The following is a 20,103-nucleotide window of genomic DNA, read 5'->3' as shown; positions in this document are numbered from 1 at the left end:
AGGAAAGGGACCCACAGCAGGTTTTGGACTCCGCAAAGAAGGCCTGGGCTCAGCCCAACGCGGTGCAGCTCCCACCCAGTGTGCACCGAAAGCTTCTGTTTTCCGGTGCAAAAACAGCTTCTGAAGCTCCCAGTTTTGTCTTGGTCTTTTTTTTTTTTTGTGTAAGAGCATGAATGGCAGTATGGGGGAACTGGGAAGGACTCTTGTTCCCAGTAATTGCTGGCCTGACATGGACAAATGACTGCTCTTCTTAAAATATGGCAAAGACTATTAAAAGTATTACTGATAAAAGGCAAGAAGCTGGGAAAACGGACTAGACCGGACTATTTTTAGAAGCAGTGGCATCTGGACAGCATGAGAATTGCTTTGCACAAATTTAGTACAGCTGATGTTTGAACAAAAAGTTTGCTGGATAAGCTGAAATCACACAGAACAGCTACCTAGAGAAATATCGACTGGCACAAAACATTAGTTCAAGCGCAGGCAAGAAAAACACAGCCAGGAGTCACCCCGGACCATATAAAACAGCAACTTTTTGCACAGAGGCTCCTACCTGGCAGCAGTTCACGGAGATCTCTGGCTGAGATCTCTCCGTGCCTCCCCTTGCTCCTCACTGTGGATGGGGATGGCTCCTGTCCCCGGCAGACAAGGGACACTGCTGGGCCACAGCAGAGGTGCCCGTGCCAGCGTCCAGCTCCTCTGCTTCAGGTGGCTTTAGGGGGAGGCTGTGAAAAGCTCGTGGCCTCACAGACAAACGCTGTCAGCATTTAAAATAGCCAAACTCTTTTAAAGCGACGTGCCAGTGACTCCTGACCCCGGGGCATTTCTGCTCGTGTGCCTTTTCTGCTGCAGCTAGGCTTGGGAGAGGGACTGGGCACTGAGCGGGCACTGCGGGGCAGAGCTCACTCGCTGCGGAGGCCCCGGGCGGTGGCAGGGACAAACCATCCCTGTACCTGCTGGCCAGCCCAGGGAGGAGCAGTCCTTGGCATCAGCTGTGTTAAAAACTTCTCTCAGTAGCCTTGCAGGGCAGTGACGCTCGCGGTGCTGTGATGCCTGCCCGCTCTGTGCCTGGGTAGCAAGAGGATCTGGGGATGGTTGTAAAGCAATTTATAAAAAACAAAACAAACAAACAAAAATAAAACAAAACAAAACAAAACAAAACACTTTTTTGAAATGTAAATGTGCTCTCATCACCCCGCCTGTGGGAGGTTGGGGTGGAGAGAGGCAAAGCCCGGCAAGGGCCGCGCTGCACCCCCGTTTGCAGGGCAGTGCGCGGCGAGGGCGCGCAGAGCCCCGCTTGCTGCCAAGCCAGCAGGGTGCTCCTGGTGTCTGCCTTGAAAAAGGAGCGGCTGCAGTGAAAAAGCACCCGAGTTCAACCGCTGCCATCTGTCTCTGTTTTGCTAACTCGCTTCTCCGGCTTGAGTTGGGAGATGGAGACTCTGCTGGCCGCGGACCCTTTCCCAGGCCTGTCGAAGGCAGCACGAGCTGCCTTGCCGTGGCACCCACCGCTACTATTGCTTAATGGGACGGGTTCTGCTCTGGTTCTGGGCACGGCGCTCAGACCCAGGCCCAGCGGGCAGTGGTGTGATGCCTGTGAGACCAGGAGCCCCGCGAGCCAGCACGTTCACAGCCCGTGAGCAGCACGGGGAGAGGTGCCTGGCACAAAGAGTCCTTTGCATGGCTCGGACATGCCACGGCCTCAGCAAGGCTGAGGGGGCTGCCTGGTCCCTGTCCCATTGCTTGGTGACAGAAAGGGGAGACAGAGCAAAACCGGCACTCCCCTTCCCCAATCTGAGTTTGCTGTGGTTCATTTTATTCATTGTTTGTATTCGGACAACTGCTGGGTATTGGTGAAAATACTTGGATCCCAGACTCACAGAGTCTCATATATTTCAACACCAATGATTATTCATCCAAGAGCTCAGACCAGAGTGTGGTATTCATTATTTGCTGCTCTCCAGTCTCCTGTTTAATATGTTCCCAGTCCAGGAGCAGAAACAAACGCCGTGTGCCCAGACAGCCAGGCACACAAACAGCGCAGCGAGCACCCGCAGCAAAGTCCACCAGCAGTGCCCTGGCAGAGAGCACTGCCCAGCCCGCTCGGTGGATAGCCAGCATCTGAAGGAAACCTAGCTCTGCCCAGAAACCCTCCTCTTCCCCCAGAGGAGACTCCATTCGTTACGGTTATTACCTCTGTCTCCATTGACAATCACTATAATGGAGCATTTATTCTCTATCTTCTTCCGTTTACCCTGGAGGATGCGATTGCGTCCCGGCACCAGCAGCCAATAATTTCTGGGGCACGGCCACCAGCAGCACTGGGTTTGGGGCTGGGACCGCCCCGCTGAGCAGGAGGTCAAAGCATCGTCCTGTGAAGAGCAGGAGGAGAGTCCCCGCAGAGCGAAGCGATGGCGCACCGTCCTTTAGGCCCTCGTTTTTCCCCGCGTATCCTTGGTTTACCCTTGATATCCGCACAAAGCAGGCGTGATCCGTGCACGAGAGCAACGCGCAGCACGGCAGCCTTACCAGAGGACGCCCTGCAGGGCGCTGCGTGTGTACGTAGGGCTGGGGGATCTGCCGCCTGCCCGCCTGCCCCGTTACCCCGATTTCGCATCCCCGGGCTGCTCGCCATCGCTGCGCGGCTCAGCCGTCTGCCAAGAGCACGCTCGGGCTGCGAGCAGCAACCCAGGGTGAATGTGAGGCTAAAAATAGCTGGGTGTCTGGGTGGAAGCACTCTGCGGTTAGCCGGGGGCTCGCATCTCTGAGAAAGCCTGCGCCGGGCAGGGTCCCCCCGCTCTCGTTATTGTCCACTTTCCCCCCTCTCCCTCCGGAGGGACCCTGGGGACTCACCAGCAAATAAATGGCTTAACACGGGACAACAATGGCTTCTGTGATCAATCTTCATGAAATGTGGTTTGGTAGCTCTGCGAGAGCCGAGCCAGCTGCCAATATGGCCTGGAAGAAGAGAGCTGGGGGAAGGAGAAGCGAGGCAGCGGGGCTGAGCGGCCTCTTCTCTGCCAAATTGATGGCTCCCCAGGCGCCACGCAGCAGCTGGCTCCCACTTGTCTCCTCTCCCAAACCCCACAGCCGTGCAGGTACCCACGAAGAGGCCGGGGATGGGCATCCCCTGCGCTGCTCACGGCATCTAGGGAAGGTGCGTGGCGGCAGCGCTGCCGTCTGCTGGTGCATAGGCGAAGGGAAGAGGTGCTCATCTCAGGGCGCTCCATTTTGCCTGAGTTAAGCTAGAAAGCTTGTGGGGACCCGGTCAGGCACATTTAGAACTTACACAGGTTTGGCTCGGCTGGTTCAGGTTTTCATGAAACTAATTCCTGAGCCACGGGAGCCGAACTCCAGATTAACCAGAGCACACTGCTGCCGCTGCTGATGCCAAGTTTCGATGCTCGGGCTTGCGGATGAAGTCGGCACCAGATCTCGCCCGTGTGACTTCTCCAGACCTGTGGGTTTTCACTGCCCAAAGGAGAAAAGCAAATGAAGGTGGATGTAAAGTAACCCTGATAGCCTAATTTCCCCTCCTGCACCACCGGTGCCTGGTGCCGGTCGGGCCCCGTCCCCCACCCCAAGCGGCATCCCCGCAGCTGCCTGCAGGGCCAGCGGTTGCCCAGGCCCTCGTTCACAGGCTCGTGCGATGAGACGTGAGGGAGGCAGGTCACACCTTCACGAGCGGCAGCTCAGGTGGTTGCTCCCTTTCGGGTGCATCCTCGAAACCTGACCTGGTGCAAAGGAGGGGTCTGGGCGTGCCACGGAGGTCCGGGCGCTCGAGCAGCCGCACGCCTGCACTTTTGGCACCCGTTGCATCGGAGACTACCGTTTCCTCGGGATGGTGCCTCGCTGTCACAAAATATTATTGCTGGTGGAAAAGCAGCCTGTTGCTCACTCAAGAAAAATAAATCCTTGACCCTTTACAAGACCTGTGCAGTAGTGGCGCCGCTCACTCCTTGTGAAAGTGTGTGGGTGGGAAAATAGTCTACGCTGACTTTTCTGCTAGCTATGTGAGCTGTGTGAGACACACAGCCTTTCAATAGATGGCTGATAACGCTCAGCTACTCCTCTGCTCGCAGCCTGCAAGCCCCTTAAGAAACACCAACTGCAAGCAAGAAATTAGAGTCTCCCACTCATTATTTGAGCAAGACATGCCTTTCACAGCCAAGTGGCCTCTATTTGCTTGGGGGAAACATGTGCTTATCTCTAATTTATGTGATTTATTTCTTTAGATTAATGCATCAAATTGGCTTGCTGCCAAGCTCTCAGTAAAGTCGCTGTTTTCGTGGGACTGTCCCGAACCACGCAAAGTTTCACTGCTCGTTTGTTTGCTGAAACTGAGAGGAGCTGGGTGTTGTTTTTTTTTTTTTTAATCTCAATTGTAAAGCAGAATTTAGGGGGGGATTCAGATATAAGGCAGCCAGCATTGTTTTGATCTGCAAGCAAACGATAGCCTTCTCCGAGTTCAAGGAGGGCTATTAAACTAGCCCTCATGGAGATAGAGCAAACAAAGACAGACAGAGCAAAATGAGACGGGGGGGAATGTTTCTATTCATATAAGAAGGCACGAAAGCAAAGCAGGGGAGGCGAGTTAATGATCAACTCATCGGGCTGTTTACTTTTACATGCCACTGGGGTAAATAGAGCCATGTCATCCCTCCAGTCTGGTCTTGTTTATAAATATACAATAACATTTACAGCTGAGAGGCCTGCACTCCCCTGGGCCCTGGGCTGGAGAAGCCGGCTGGGTCCGGTCCCCCAGCCCTGCGTGGGACGAGCCCTCCTCTTGGGCAGCCCGGCGCTCGCTGCGCTGCTGCAAGCCCTCCGTCCAGCTCTGCGCGTGCATTTGTGCGTGCATGTGCTGGGACAGCATGAGCACGTCGCCCAGCACAGCCCCCGGGAGATGCCCCGCTGGAGGTGCCCCGCTGGAGAAACCCCTCGGAGATGCTCCAGCATCTCCCCCCCCTCCATTCCTATGGCTCCTTGGAGGCCTTTGCATCACCGGGTTCGGAGCAGCAGCAGGAGGCAGAGCCTTGTTGGTGCCTTACAACAAACCGATCACATACAGAGACCAGCAGGTCAACGTCGTGTCAGCCAGCCCACCAGCACAAGCAGGGATTTGAAGTTACCGGTGTTATCTACAGCAACTCAGGGTTATCCTTCGAAGAAATCATGTTTCACCTAAAAAATAAAGTTTCTATAAATGTGAAAGAATAGCATTCCTACAAATACTGCTGCTCAGTGAGACCCAGCGCAGGAGGCAGAAGAGCACACAAATGCCAGCGAATTCACTGCAGCTGACTTACTGGAGTAACTTCTTTGTCCCGCATCCACTGATCGCCACAGGCAAATCTTTATGACCTCCCATTCTTTCAAGCTCCTGCCGTAGCTGTCGTTGCTCACCTGGCTTGCAGTCGGCACAAAAGGTGGAGCATGCTGCAAGCGTGAACCTCTGTGAGGACGCGCCACACGCAGCCGTTCCCTCCCCGCAGGATTTGTCTGCGCACAAATTTGCATTGGCTCAAATACACTGGTGCAACTTCCTGTACAGACACGACCATGTTGGTTTAAAGTAGGCTTTCTTGTGGCTTATTTAAAACCCCCTCCCAAACAATTTAAATTAGGCATATTCCAGCTTAGTACAAGACCTAGCGGTGCTCATCTAGTTTTTTGTTCCAGTTTAGAGTTTGCATTGTTAATCAGTGCAATTCCAGATGTGCCCTTAGAGTCATACTTCAGTGCAAAAAGATGCACTGAATCTAAAAGAAATTTCTACAAAATGTCTTTTATTATTATTATGTTAAATAATTCTGTTGACTTTTTTTTTTTTTTTTTCCAGAAATTGCATAGAAGGAAAGACATTCTGGTTGGTTCTGGAAGTGGTCGGTATAAACACCAAGGACAACTCATCTTTATTTTCATTACTAACACGATGAGCCCATAGTGATGGCAAGGAACACTGTGAGAATGAACTGGTTTACAAGGAAATACGTGTTTGCTGAAAGTTTTTGTTCACAGAGTGCACAGCGAAGTTTAGTTTATCTCTCCATTTGCTTCTGTCCCCCAAGGGGGACTTGCAGATCCCTTAATAGAATTAAAAATAGCCAACTGGACATGAGTGAGATGTATGTTTATGAGAGGGAAACAATTCTGGGTTGCTTGCTGTTCCTGGCCTATAGAAAGCAAATAATGGCTTGGTTTGCGTGGATGCTGGCTCATGTCATCTCGCTGCTGGCATTTCGGGCTCCTATCAAGATTAGCACGGGATAAATACTGGAAAAATGTAATCACTAATTATTATGCAACGAAAACAAAAAATGCCAAACTTTGCACAGAACCTTATTCACAACAAATTATACAACCAGCTGTAATCAAGGTCATTTCAATCCGAAAGCATTTTCTATTGAAATCCACAACAATATTCAGGCCCCGTTCATTGCCCAACAGCGAGAAAGCCACAATTGCTCTTGTGTGTGTGGCTGCCCCGGGGTGGTGGGGCCGGGCCCCCGAGGATGCACCCACTGGAGCCCCCTCGCCCGCCGAGGAGCCGCGGAGGAAACCAGCCCAGCCTGCGCATCACAGCCTTTCTATCTTGAATGTCAAACCCGAGCGTGACTCACACATTTCCAAAACTGCCATTCCCTTCTGCCGGCGTCTGCTCGGTCCCTTCCTTCCATAGCAGCTTCGGGTGGACGTGTGAGGGTGAGCCTGCGTGCTCTGCTCTACAGCTTGTTTTGCGCTGAGGACATCCTCGCTCCCTCTTTCTTTGCCTGCATGGTTTCATCTGCACACACAGCCCAGGGACCGTGCTCCTATTTTCCATCTGTGCAAGGCGGCATCTCCCTTCCCACAGCAGCTGCCCAGGCGTGCTGCCCCGCTACGAAAGGCAGCCGAAAATGTGAAAAATGTCAGCTATCCTTTCCTGTAAAAATGCAGACGCTTTTGCAAGACAAGACCTAGCAGCTTGCCCCACAGCAGCACCAGAAGTAACCATGCAAGCACCCTGGCACAATTTAATTCCTTTTCTGGAGTGACTAACACCTCTATTATTCCCATCTGACCTCTGCAGACATCCTGCCACGCAATTGTGTCAAACTGTGCAGCGAGAAAGATAACCGGGCTTAAAACTGAACCATCCAGCATGTTTTTAATATTAGCACAGACGAGGGGTGAATTCTCCCAGCTGCGATTGTGGCACCGGCTCAGGGCGGCTCTGCCCAGCACCGCTCTTCTTCAGCAAGCAAGTGAAACAAGTCCTCAGTGCTGTACCCCAGCAGCGATGCATTGGACGTTACTTGCCTTTTTCCTTCCTGAGCTCCTGTGATGGCCTGTTTCCATCGCTGCCCTCTTCCTGCTCCCACTCCCAGACGGATTCACCACACAGAAATACTGAAGAAGCAGGAATTGTGTTGCGAATGCAGCCAGAGACTTCAGTTGCATGAAGGCAGCAAGGATGAAGATACTAACTGAGAGCAGATGCCCTCGGTGTGAGTAACCCGGTGTAAACCATAGCCTCGTGGTATCTTTGGCTCCGTGAGAAAGAGAATTGCAGCAAGAAAGGCAGCACCAGCCCGCAGCACAGGTATTGCCATGTCCTTTGATTGCAATTGGATAGCTGCTCTGTTTTCGTTCAAATATAGTTTTCCATCAAAAACAACCCCATGAACTTCACCACGGTGTCTTTTTCACAGAGCGGGCTCCAAAAGCAAATAGGTTCAGCGATGCTGAAAGCTTCTGTGCACGGCCCGGGGGGCACCAGCTGCCCTGCCACCACCCCAGCGCCTGGCACAGCTTTGGCACTGCTTGCTGCAGTGACATGCGGAGGAGAGAGCTGTAATTTCAGGGGGCAGAAAATCTGACCCAAAATGTGCCCTAACGAGCCTGCGGCATCGCCGCTGCTGCTGGGAGCTGTCCCTGTAGGTCCCACTGTGCCCGCTGACCCGGGGAGCCCTGCGGCTCTGGAATGGAGCGGCGATTTGCCACCCCCAGGGCAGAGCAGTGGACCAGTGCACACCAGTGCACACCAGTGCACACCAGTGCAGCCTGAGCCCTTCTCTCCCCCCGAGCTCCCAGGTGGGATTTTTGCACTCTTGTGCTCCCTCTGCTGGTCCTCAGCCTGGCACGGCCAGCACCACTTCGGCGCTGCTCCAGCACCGCACCCGCACTGCTCCAGCACCGCTCCGGGGCTGCCAAAAACCTGGGGCCACCCCTGCTCCCCCGGGGGCAGCAGCACCCCAGAGCACATCTCAGAGCCCACCTGCGGCGAGGGAGAGGTCCCCATTGCTGGCCAGACGGAGGGGTGCTGCTGGGCTTGCACTGGGCAGGGCAGGGCCAGATCCAGATGGGATCCACACGTTCTCAGAAGCAGCATCAGAAATGTTCCTGCAAAACAAAAGCTTAAAATAATGCTACCGAGTAGTGATGCTAACAACAGAACAACGATGAACGCTGAGCAAACAGGACTGGTGCTGCATGGATCACTTCATTAAATAGTCACACACGGGCACAGACAGGCCACTCTGTTGGTTAATTCATTTTTAAGAAGACAAAACGCAGCTCTTTGCACCACCACCTCCACAGCTCACACTGCGGTACCCGTGCAACAGGCCGCCACCACCGGCGGCGACGCGCCACCGCAGCGTTGCAGTGCGAGGCCTGGTGTGAGGGCAGCTCAGGCTGCTCTCCGTGATCACGTGCGGTTCTCCGACGTTTTCTGTCTTTGCAGTACTTGCCAGCTTTATTAGAAAGCCGTTTGCTGTTTCAAGGCTGCTTTCTAACAGTTATTGCCAGCCAGGGAGGGAGGTGGGGGAGCTGCGCTCCACGCCGAGCACACGACAGCTGCCAAGGCACCTCTCGGAGGCCCTGTAAAGCCCGCTTATGGCTCAGGCCTCCTCCCCCCAGACATCCCAGGAGGGAACCTGGTTCAGGACGGGGCCACGCAGCCCCAGCCCCAGCTCAGAGCCCCAGGCCCCATCCCCGTCCCTGTCCCCGCAGGCTGCCCTGCTCACTGGTGCCAGTCGGCCGTGCGCCCAACGCGCCTGGGGCTCGGCGAGAGCAGCCTGGAGCAATGGGAGCTTCGGAGGCAGGGGAGGGGGGAGAGGACACGAAGGGGTGTAGCAACAGAAAAAAGGATGCCGTCACTCTTTGCGTGCAGCCTCCTCCTGCTTCCTGCCACCACCACGGCACCCCGGGACGCCCCACGCTGCACCAGGCCTCTCCGCCACCACCCCAACATCTGGGCATCTCCACCTGGGGTCCGGGTCCAGCCCGGGGTGCGCAGGCTCAGAGCTGCTTTCCAGAGCAAACAATAAATCTTGGAAACAAGCGTGGGGTTCTCTGGGAGCAGCTGAATTCAATGGCCGAGCTCCGCAACAAAGCCTCTTCCTGAGCGCGGTGGCTCCCTGCCCGCTGCCCTCCCCGGGGGACGCAGAGGCGGCAGCGAGGAGGTGAGCTCTGGCTCCAGCTTGCAGACGGCAACTGCTGGAAAAAAACAAAACCTGCCCAGAAGTTTCGTCGTGCGCCGATGCCTTCCCTCGGCATGGCCTTTCCCAGGGAAAAGCCCGCAGGAGGCTGGGAAGAGGCACCCGGCGGCATTCACCCCTCGGCCCCTGAGCAGCACAGCCACAGGAACCCGCTGCTTATGCATTCTGCAAACTGGCCAACGCCCCTGCAGAGATAAAATGCTGCATCCGAGAGACCTCTACAGAGCCTTAGCAGACAATATGGGTGCACCTGGCACCCACACCATGGGACTTTTTGGAGGTGAAGAGTCATCATAAGCCCTTTGGCTTTGCACAGCTCATTAGGCGAAGTACACTCCTGAGAGAAATCCCTCGTTGTTCAGGAACAGATCTCTCTGCTTTCTTGGAGCTTTTCTGTAGATGCAAATAAATGGTTAAACACATGCAGTTGTCTCCCATGTTAACTTTCTTTGGTATCACCAACAGCTGCTTTCCTTTCAGCACAAGAAACCACAGTGTTGCAGTAAGTGAAAGTGCAGAAGAACTGGGGCTTGGATGGCAAAACCTTCCCAGCGAGAGGCTGATAAAATGGAACAGCAGACGTTTTTCCATGGCCGTGAACAGCCCCGTTATCTCTTCGGGAGGCAAACCCTGTTCCTCTCCGAGGTGCAGGTGAGTTCACAGCATCAGGCCTGGCAGCCCCTGGCGCTCTGCCTTCTGCAGCAGGAGCGTGGCTACAGCTAAGCTGTGAGATGTTGCAGTATAGCGGGAGAAACAAATAAGCTTCATTACTGCAGTTAATCCTATGGTGAAATTATTTTTCCAAATCTTCCCCAAACCAGATGTGGAAATATTTAGCTACCCCTGCACTCCTCTGGCTCCCCCCGCCCCCCCAGGCCTGAGCGAAGTGTTGCTGAGCAGATGAGAGGCAGGGGGAGGTGGAAACCGTGACTGGTTTCAGCGAAACTCATGGATTTCTCAATTCATGGTATCATTTACTGACATCATGAAACTAATTTGGGCTTTCTCTTCTGCCTTTTTACAGCTAGGTATTTTCCCCAAGAGGCTAAAATTACTCTTTCTTTAAAACAAAATTGGATTTCTTTTCTGTAAGAAGTGCAGAAATGTAGATCCTCTTTCCAGAAGCCAGATTCAGAAATCCTTTTGTTGTTGTTCTTGTTTTTGAATTGAAATATTCTACCAGGCGCAGTCTTGCAAAAGGACCAAACGAAACGCGGTGGCTCTGGCAGACCATCCCATTGCCACCTCTCCCGCATCATGGGCTGGAAGACAGAAAGGAGGTCACCTCGCCTGCCCCGCCAGCCCCAGGACCCAGGTGTCCAGCACGGCTGTCGATGGGCGTGTGGCCGTGTTTCTGCAGTGCTGGATCGATCCTACACCCCGGACACAGCGCACAGCCGCTGCCCGCGTCCTTTCCCGGCTGCCTGCACGTATTTCTTTCTCCCACTCGCAGCAAGAGCAACGTTACCGCACCCATTCGACTTGATGTTGTGCTGAGAGCAGGGAGCAGCACTCATTTAGGAAAAGCACTAATTAAACGTGTTCTGGGTGGTCTCGTTTTGGCGCCCTGCCTTTTGGGTGAGACGGGTTTTGCTGCCGCTTCCCTCTCCGCCGCATTCCCTCCCGTCTCTCCTTCCCCAGCACCTACAGCCGTCTCTGCCGGGGGGTTCGGCAGCAGCTGCCCTGGCAGGTCCCAGAAATGACCGCGGCTTTCAAGGATAGACACCCAGGGACGGTGTTAAGCAACTGCTTCCTCATACTACTTCTTCCCCTACGAATAATGCTGCTGTTCGCAGTTTTGATGGAAAGCATGAAGCTGCTATTAGATTTCACTGGAGCTAGGCCAGATGTGGCAGGCAAGTGTCTGGTCTTCTGTCCCAAACGGCGCTGCTGTAAGCGCGTTCGCAAGGCGGTACGTAGTGCAGCCCCTCTCCGAGCCACATGGAGGTTTTGGTCTCCACAAATGCTAGCTAATGCTGGGGGGCAGGGGCTGCCCAGGAGCCTCCTCAGCTCCCTCCTGGTGCTCCTGGGCTGGCCACGGACCTGTTTGCTTTGGAAATGGAGCTGGATCTCCTGGAAGCACCTGGCCAGGAGCAGTCCATGGGGTGAGCGGCATCTCAGAGAAACGTGTTTTCCTAATAGCTGGTTGGATGCCAGCTATCAGAGGTGCACGGCTTTGCTGCTTGGGTTTTCTTTTCACAAGTCCTCAGACCTGGCGTTTAGGAATTAATGTCTTCCAGGTAAAAAGCCAGGAGCCAGGCTGTCTTTCCTGTGAGGAGAGCCAAGGCATCAAAAGACAACCACTAACTTACCATTTCACAGACTCTTTATGTGTCTAAGGGCTGCCTCCTGGGGCTATTGCCGTGAATTGTACAACATAACTCTTGGATGGTATAATTTAATAGCATGTGTCATATGGCAGTGGTCCATGGGATGGTCAAGGAGCACGACAAAAAAAAATATTCAACTGAAAATATCAGTTTTCCTACTGTATCAGCATAACAAGGACTTTTGCAAATGCCTGATGTCAGGACTGATTTGTATTGCAAATGTTCCTGCCTAATCTACAGCTCTGTATTAAATAACACATCATGCTATCACAACGTTTTGCTTTGCCAGGAGAGCACAATATTTACACACACATGCCCACGGTACTGCTTTTCTGACAGAAAGCCATATTAATGACAAATTACAAGTTCGGTAACACCAGTCAGAAATAGTTTTAAACCTGCCGGCTTTAGGGAAATAACACGAGAATGTTTAGACACAGGAAAATTGCAATAGCAGACAAAGTTATCGCAGCCCGGTTGAATAAATATTGATCTTCAAAACCGTTAACAGCTTTGCACCCAGAAGCCTGAGAGATGCTGCAGTGGGTAATCTCGTGGTGCTATTTGGGATGCGTGAGAATAGCTTCGCTTTCAGGTTGCACTTCATTCACGGGTCAGTCCATCTTCCACCAATGGCACTTGCCATGGATTTGATTTTTGTGCCCAAACTGCTGGAATTTGCCCGGATGGCGCAGGTTTGGCAGCGGCGGGGGGGATCGAGCAGGGCAGACCCGGACCCGCAGGGGAAGGATCTGGGCGTACGGCCGGGTGCCTGTGGAGCAGGGCCCACAGCGCTGCAGCGAGCACCGGCTCTGCCTCGGGGCAGGCAAAACCCCTGCTGCCCCAGCCCGGTCTCCCCCAGCAGGGCAGAAAGCTGCCTGGCGCTGGGTGCAGGCGGGAGCCATTTCCACGGCCAAGGCGCTGGCACGTCTGCCCTCCGGAGAGCACTTCTGCTTCTCGCAGAGAGAGGAAACAAAGCAGAAAGCACGCCAGCCCTTTTCGGAGCGACCTTGACGTGCAGCTCCCCTCCCGCCCCGCCGAGCTCTGCTTTTTGTATCCTGCCTCTGTCCCGTCTCGCGCTGCCGCGAAGCCTCCGCAGCAGTTTCGGGTCTCGTCTCACGCAGTGCCGCATCCTCCGCTGAGCCTCTCCTCGCGCTCTCTGTACTTGATGTTCCCGCTCCTGCCGGGCACTCGGACCCAAAAGGGGCAAATATTGAGGGAAATGGGTCCAGGCTTCCCTGGGGCTCTGTGTGGGCCCAGGCTGGAGCTGCGATGCTGCGGGTTTGTCCAGGGCAGGCTGGAGTTTCTCACTCTTCCCTGCCCTGAGTTTAGCTAGAATATTTTACAGGCAGTTTTCTACCGAAATGTCGGCTGCACTATCAACCCGCCCCCTCCCCTGCACATAATCAAAATATTTTGATAACCGAAAAATGTCAGGCAAAACAGCAAATTTTGCAGTAAATAAATAGAGCAAATAACTAAGATGACATGGAGGGAAGGAGCGAGGAGTTGGTGCCTTCGCAGAAGGTTTCCAGAGGCTGTCCCTGAACAACGAAAAAATCTCTTAAAATTACTGTTTCGACAAAAATAGGCATTTTCTACAAAAATAAACCCCCTCTAGTGGAAAAAGGGAGGGTGATGGTAGCAAACCTTGTACTGCCGGGTCACACCTCACTGCTGTGCAAGGCCAGCACTGCCTTCGAGGGTGCAGTATGGCCCGGCGGCATGGCACGGCATGGCACGGCATGGCACTGCACAGCACGGGTTGAGGTGACAGCACGGCACGGGTCCAGGTGGCTGAGGACCCAGCGAACGCGAAGCCGCTCCTTGCACCAGACAAGCAGCGATCAGATGAATGAGCCCTCAGCGAGATACTAAACACATAGCAAGCATGTGTGACAAATTGCAATGACAAGGCTGTGCTGGCAGTCTGCATGGCGGGTAACGAAATCCCTGTCCAGACAGTGCTGCGCTCCGGGCACCCTCAGAGCCAAGCAAAGGAAGGAGTTGCTGCCAAAAAGCCGTCGGCACAGCCACCACACCCATTTTGCACACTGCTGCTCGCAGCCGAGGCCACCACAAACGCTGACACCGCACGGAAGGCTGGGGTTACGGTGCCACACCATGCACGAAGCTGGGGAATTGCAAAACGCCAAGGCTGGTGCAAAAGGGCCACCAGTCAGAGGAAAACAACCTTTGGAGGAGACACACAAAGAAACCCCTCAGTCTGGCTGCAAGGGACCAAAACACTGGAGGAAGAAGCTTATGGAAGAAGGAAGCAGAGAGCTCAAGGTGGGCACTGTATTTTTTTGCATGCGACAAATAAAATGCACAACTGTCCCTTCTACAGTCCGTAAACCAGGAGGTGTTGAGGCCATGCACGCTTGCTCTCGCTCTCTCATGCACAGCCCCTGGGGGCACCCCATGGAAACAGGGCGCCCCTTTTCCATGCCAAGCCCAGTGCAGGAACCCACTTTGGGGCTGGCTGATCTCTCCCCCGTGCCCAGAGGCAGCAGACATTTATTAAGCCCAATATCTGTGGCGAGTCGCCAGGTTGGGCAGGCTGCTCCAGCAGGGAGCTGGGGGGAGCAGGGTCCCTGCAGGGCTTCCACTAAATCAGGAGAGCAAGCTGTGCTGGCAGCACAGCACCCAAAACCCAGCGACTGCTTTCTAAGAGACGTCTCCCTTTTGCCATTTGTCCCCTTCGACGCCTCCTGTCCCACCACCAGCAGTCCTTGAAGGGTGTGTAACATCTGAATTTTCCGCTTTATTTTTCTCCCATCTGTAAAACAGCAAAGGTGAGCCTGTTACCCGGGCTGGTACTGGAGACGCTGAGCCGGCCTCTCCAAATAAAGCTTCTTGCCTTCGCCACGAGCCCGTGGCAGCACAGCAGAGGCGCCCACGGCTCATCCCTGCTGCGAGGAGCCCAAGTCCTGCCGCGATGCAGCGCCGGGACGCTCGCTTTCCGTAGCCACCACCTCCGCAAAGGCACCGCAGCGAGCTCCGACCGCTCGGCAAGCCGCAGCCCGGCCGGGTGCGTGTACCCTGCGGGCGAGGGGAAGCCACCGGGCCTGCTGGCGGGTTGTCACCTTCTGCCGAGCAAAACCACCGCGGGGCCGACGGCGGCAGCGCCCCGGGCAGGTGCGCACATGGGGGAGCAGCTGGGGGAAGCAGCCCGCAGCCTCGGCGGGTAGCTCGGGCTCTCTGCTTGCAGCCCGAGTGATCTGCAGGCTGCATCTCTGCTTCACGAAGGCGGGCGCAGAGCATCCATCTGCAGAAATACCACAGCAAACGCAATCCCTCTCCCTCCCCACCCCCCCCCGCCCCGGTCCCCGCGAGCAGCGTTCATTCTTTGCTCTTGCTGTAGATCCGGCATGCCGAGTCCTTTCTCCCCAAGAGTATTCTCCCTTTACAAAGCAAGATCATAAAGCGGTGACATAATCCGAGCTTGGCAAACACTTTTGCTGATGTTAAGCCAGTGCCTTTCGTGGTTCTCGCTGTTGCTTTTTAGTCCCCGATATAGATGGCGCAACCGGCTGATTAAATGTGCAGGAGCCTCCCAAGATACCATTTCATTTGAAACGCTGACATTTATATTTGACATTCCAATAAGTGTGGGGCTCTTTTTTTTTTTTTTTTTAATTAATTCTTGCAAGGGTGCGGGTCAGGCAGAGCTGCACGTTGAAGCTCTCTGTAGAATAGGTGTGATTCAAACAGACAACTCCTGGCCAGACTTCCTAACTCCTCTACCTCGCGGCTGAGCCCGGAAGCCAAATTAATTAGAGGCCACCCACAAGCAGATGCGAGAGGTAGGCGAATCTCCCCGCTCATTCATTCCCCGCCACATCTGCTCGGATCCCTGCGTACTCGCTCGGGGTGAGTGGGGGGGCTTCGGTGCTTAAAAAAAAAAACCCCGACTCGATCCCCTTTGGCTTCGACACCGGAGCGCAGCCGGGCAGCAAGGCCGAGCGGCGGGGGGGGGGCACGCGGCGGCAGCGACACCGGGGAGAGGGGCAGAGAGCGCGGCGGCTGGGCCGCCTCGGCGAAGAGGTGCGACTGGTGGCGGGACGCGTCCCGTTCGGGTTTATGGGATGTGCAGAGCCCCTTTTACGAGGGATGCTTTCTGCTGGTAGCGTAATAAAATTAATAAAAAAAAAAAAAAAAAGAAGGACCAATTGTTTCTGCCATCTGAGAAAACTCTCGGTGGAGGGAGGAGCAGGCAGAACTCCAGGAGTAATTAAGAAGGTAACAGCGCACGCCCAGCAAGCACAACGCGGTGTGTTTAACCGGCGGGGTCCCTCCACACCGCTCGGTAGCGGCCGCGTTTCGTGCAGAAGCGGGGGCACGGAGCGGCCGGCGGCGGCCGCCGCAGTTTTCGGGGCGGCGGGCGGAGGAGGCGCCGCTGCCGCTGCCGCCACCGGTGCCCGCGGGCTGCAAACCCGACAGCGCGCCGCCCCTGCACGTTTCCACCGGGGGGGGGGGGGATCGGAAGCGTTTCACAAGGCGCCGTTCGTCGGCCCCCGCCGCTCACCTGCGGGAGCGGGGCGCTCACCGCGGGGCTCTGCCGCTGCTCGACCCCCCCCAGCCCTGCGGGACGCGGCTCCCGGCCGGCCGGGGGCTGTTGAGGAGGGGCTCGGGGTGTGGGGGGGGGCTCGGTCGGTTTCCCCCCCCACACACAAAACGAGCGGCTCCCGGCCGGGTGCGGGTGCCGTGCCCGCGCCGCGCCGCGCCGCGCCGCCCCGCGCCGCCCCGCCGGGCGGTGCCTGCCGCCGCCCCCGCTCCCAGCAGCCCTTGCAAACGCCTACAATGAAATTTGCGAAGTTTTTTCGGTTTCGGCGCCATTTTCGAGTGGACTCGGAGGTGAGGAGGGAGGGCGGGCAGGGCGGCGGGGGACGGGGCGCCGCGGGGGGGCCTCTGCCCCTCACCCCCTCACCCCCCCACCCTCCCCGTCGCCGCCCGCTTCCCCCCCCCCCCACGACGGCACGGCGGGGGGGGGGCACGGCGGCAGCGGCGGCGGCGGCGGCGGGGGGGGGCCGGAGCGCGCTGGCGGCGGGGCGGGGGGGGGGGGGCGGACAGAAACCGGGGAGGGGGTTGCAACAACGGGGCGCTGCCCCCCCCCCCCCCGTGGCACCGGGGGCGGGGTCGCGCCACTTTGCCGGGGGGGGGGGGTGGAAAAAAAGTTTTCTCCTTTTTTTTTAAACGGCACCGAACAGCCCCCCCCTCCCCCCCCCGCCCCCGGGAGCCATCCCGCGGGCGGCGCCGCACAAAGGCGCTGGGGAAGGGGGGGGGGGGGGGGGGTCACGGAGGGGGGGGGGGGGAGCGGCGGCCCCGTGACGCAGCGGGGCAGTGACAGCGGGGGGCGGGGCGGCGGCCCCCCGCCGCAGGACCGTTAGGGCGGGAGCGCGCCCGGCCCGCCCCGGCCGGCCCTGACAGAACCCCCCCGTCACGGCACCGCAGCCCCCCCCCGGCCGGCCCTGACAGAACCCCCCCGGGCCGCCCCGCCGCAGGTGTGTGCCCGGCGGGGGCTGCTCGGTGCGGGGGGGCTGAAGGGAGAACTCCTTCCCCCCCCCCCCCCCGGTTCTCCCCGAATTCGTTTCCACGTCGGTTCTACGCGGGGGGGGGCCGGGGAGAGAGCGGCGGCACGTGAGAAGCAGCCTGAAGTGTTCCAACACAGAAAAACTGGCACCGGTTAAAAATACTGGGCGCATGAATTAACAAGAATCGATCGAACCGAGTCAAAATGACCCGAAAAATTAGGACCCAGCTTTTCCTTTTTCTCCGTCTATTTTTATTTTTATTTTTTTTTATGACTTTTTTCCCTTCGCGCACCCGCTCGGCCCCGGCTTTGTCCGGCCGTTGGGATGTCCTGGCCGGCCCAGCCCCGGCGCTCCCTCAGCCGCCCCGCACCGTTTGGGCGGGCTCGGAGATGGCTTTGGGCTTTTTTCGTTTGTTTGTTGGTTTTTTATTATTACTATTTTTTTTAAAGCTTTCCGAGCCTTTTCCGTGGCTCAAACACGAGCGGCTCAAAAATCGACGAGAAGTTGTGCTCGCGTGCCGCGTGCGGGCGTAGGTAGGTGAGGGACCCTCCGCCGAGTTTCGTCATCTCGTGCTCGGAAGAAGCCCGCAGAGCTCCGCTGCTCGCCGTCGACTGCGAGAGCCTGTGCTCTGCTAACCCGCTTTGGGGGGAAATACAGTAAAACTGAGCCGCTAAGGCAGTAACCGTTTGTGAAATACGAGAGGGAAGATTTAAGTAATGCTTCAGGCAAAATGACCCAAATATATATTTTTTTTTCCAGAAGAAAAAAAAAAACCAACTAATTTACTGTGTGCTTGTTATGGTTCGAATTAATGTCCATCTGACAAAACAATATTTTTTTTTTCTGTTCTTAACAAATAAACTTTATAGGAATCGTGCTTCCAGATCTGTCCCTTCTTGTTTAAAACTGGATGAGATGACAATGCAAAAAAAAAATGGAAGTAACAAGAAGCATCATACTTTTCTTCTCCTCAGCAGTGCTGAGAAAAAACTGTGGATCCTGGAATTTTACTGTGGATTTTACTGGTTTTCTGGAGCACTGTAAGTTGAAGTCGGATCCTGCAGGCCTTTGCGAGCACCAGGAGCTTTCCCTCCTGTTACCAGGCCCGTCTTGGTAAACGCAGTCAGCCCTGCTAGGAGCAGAGTTTGGGTCAAGTTTCGAGTCGAGTAAAATTAACGAATTTGTTTCTTACATGGACCGAATTTACCCGGTGTGGCTGCAGCGTGGCTCCGGGTGTTCTGCCCTCAGCAAGGGCGCGTCGAAGCGGCGCGGGCTGACACGCAGAGGTACGTGCTGCTGGAGCTCACGTGTGGCTCTCCTAGGCTGTTACTCGGATGAAACGCAAGCTGCTTCTCTGACCCTTTTCCTGAGCAGATTAGTCAGGGGGAAAAAGTATTTTAAATGAAGCGCGTGAGAAATCACCCGCTCTCACGCGGGTTTGACGCGTGAACATTGATTAAAATGTATATATTTTATGCATTAATTTTTTTGTGGCCCAGGAAGAAGCCTTAGCTGAGCGAAACACCTGTAGCAGGGATTTTCGCGTGGCATTTGCGCACCCGGGAGAGGAGATGCGCTGTAGGCACCCGTACAAATGAAAGTAACTTCGCTGCGTGCAGCTCCCGCGTCTGGCTGCTCATGCTGCCCGGTCGTCGTCGCTCTTCACGCAGCCTTAGCTCCGCTTCGGCCGCTCCGCGAGTCGGGTCGTATCGGAAACGTAATAGCTGGAAACATGTGGTGGCTGTCGGTCAAACGGCGGGTCCCATTCCAGCTATTAGCCACATCTGTAAATATTAATACGTGACTTTGTTTAAATTTCGTTGTTCAAACGAAGGCAGGAACGAAAGTGGTGTGATTTTTTTCAGATCCAGTCAGACACGAAGTGTTTCAGCGGTGGTACTTGTTTTCACCCCCTTGTTTTCGTCTTGTTACTATAACTGTGAGCGTCTCGCTAATTAATGCCTGGGACCTTCAGCTGTAACGAGATGACTTTTTTTTTTGTAAAATAGTAAATGCTTTTTTTAATTCGTTTAAGTGAGAAAAACGATTTCAGTATTTATTTGTGCATGTATCCTGAAAAAAAAGTGTTGAATAACAGTTGTTTTTTATTTTTTTTCTGTTCTTAATGTATATATAGAAAATATTTAATATTTACGTGTCTCTGAGCTTATCTAGCCCTGGAGAGTGTGTGAGTCAGTGAGGGCATGTATGCAAATCTGTCCTGTCATGGGCTCATATATTTATTTCCTTTCCTTTCCCATGGTGCTCTTTCACACTTTTTTTTCATTTTTTTTTTCTTATTTTGTTATAGTGCTGTAAGGAGGGTTTAAGCTACATTTTAAGGGATCCCTGTATTTCAGGGTGAATCTCTGTGTGTTTGAGCTTAGGATTTCAGGGGAGGGGGGTGCTTTTTACTTAATTGCCCAGTATACTTCGGCAAGCAGAAGTTGCATTGTTTTGTGAACTGCGTTAATAGATTTCTGCATGTTCGATTTCCCCAGTTATTTGGAAGATTTAATTAAACCTCCGTAGGTGGCTGGCTTACATATGTGACAGGTAGAAGTCTCGATTTCTAGAAATAGCTGGTGCGTGAACTGCAGGCGCAGAGCCCTTGGTTGGCGGTGGCAGCAGCGGAGGTGTTGCGATGCCTCTGCATTGAGATGCAGCGTTTGGGGGTGATTCTCTCGGTGTTTGGGGCTGCCAGCACAGCAGGGCACCGCCGCTGCACAGGGCTGGTGTCACCCGCATCCCTGC

The 20,103-nt window shown here is 55.0% G+C and overlaps 1 long non-coding RNA gene across 1 annotated transcript; it reads right to left on the bottom strand.

Annotated features, from left to right (window-relative positions):
- Positions 1 to 559: 559 nt before the first annotated feature.
- LOC310880831 lies at positions 560 to 15,124 on the bottom strand. The gene is made up of 3 exons (XR_014571943.1): positions 6,621 to 15,124; positions 5,307 to 5,499; positions 560 to 5,181 (listed from the first exon to the last, which is right to left on the bottom strand). It is a non-coding gene; the product is annotated as an uncharacterized lncRNA (long non-coding RNA).
- Positions 15,125 to 20,103: the final 4,979 nt, after the last annotated feature.

This window comes from Anser anser (assembly GCF_964211835.1).
Source record: "Anser anser genome assembly, chromosome: 13".
NCBI classification, from domain to species: Eukaryota; Metazoa; Chordata; class Aves; order Anseriformes; family Anatidae; genus Anser; species Anser anser.
This window is presented reverse-complemented; position numbering and strand designations above follow the sequence as displayed.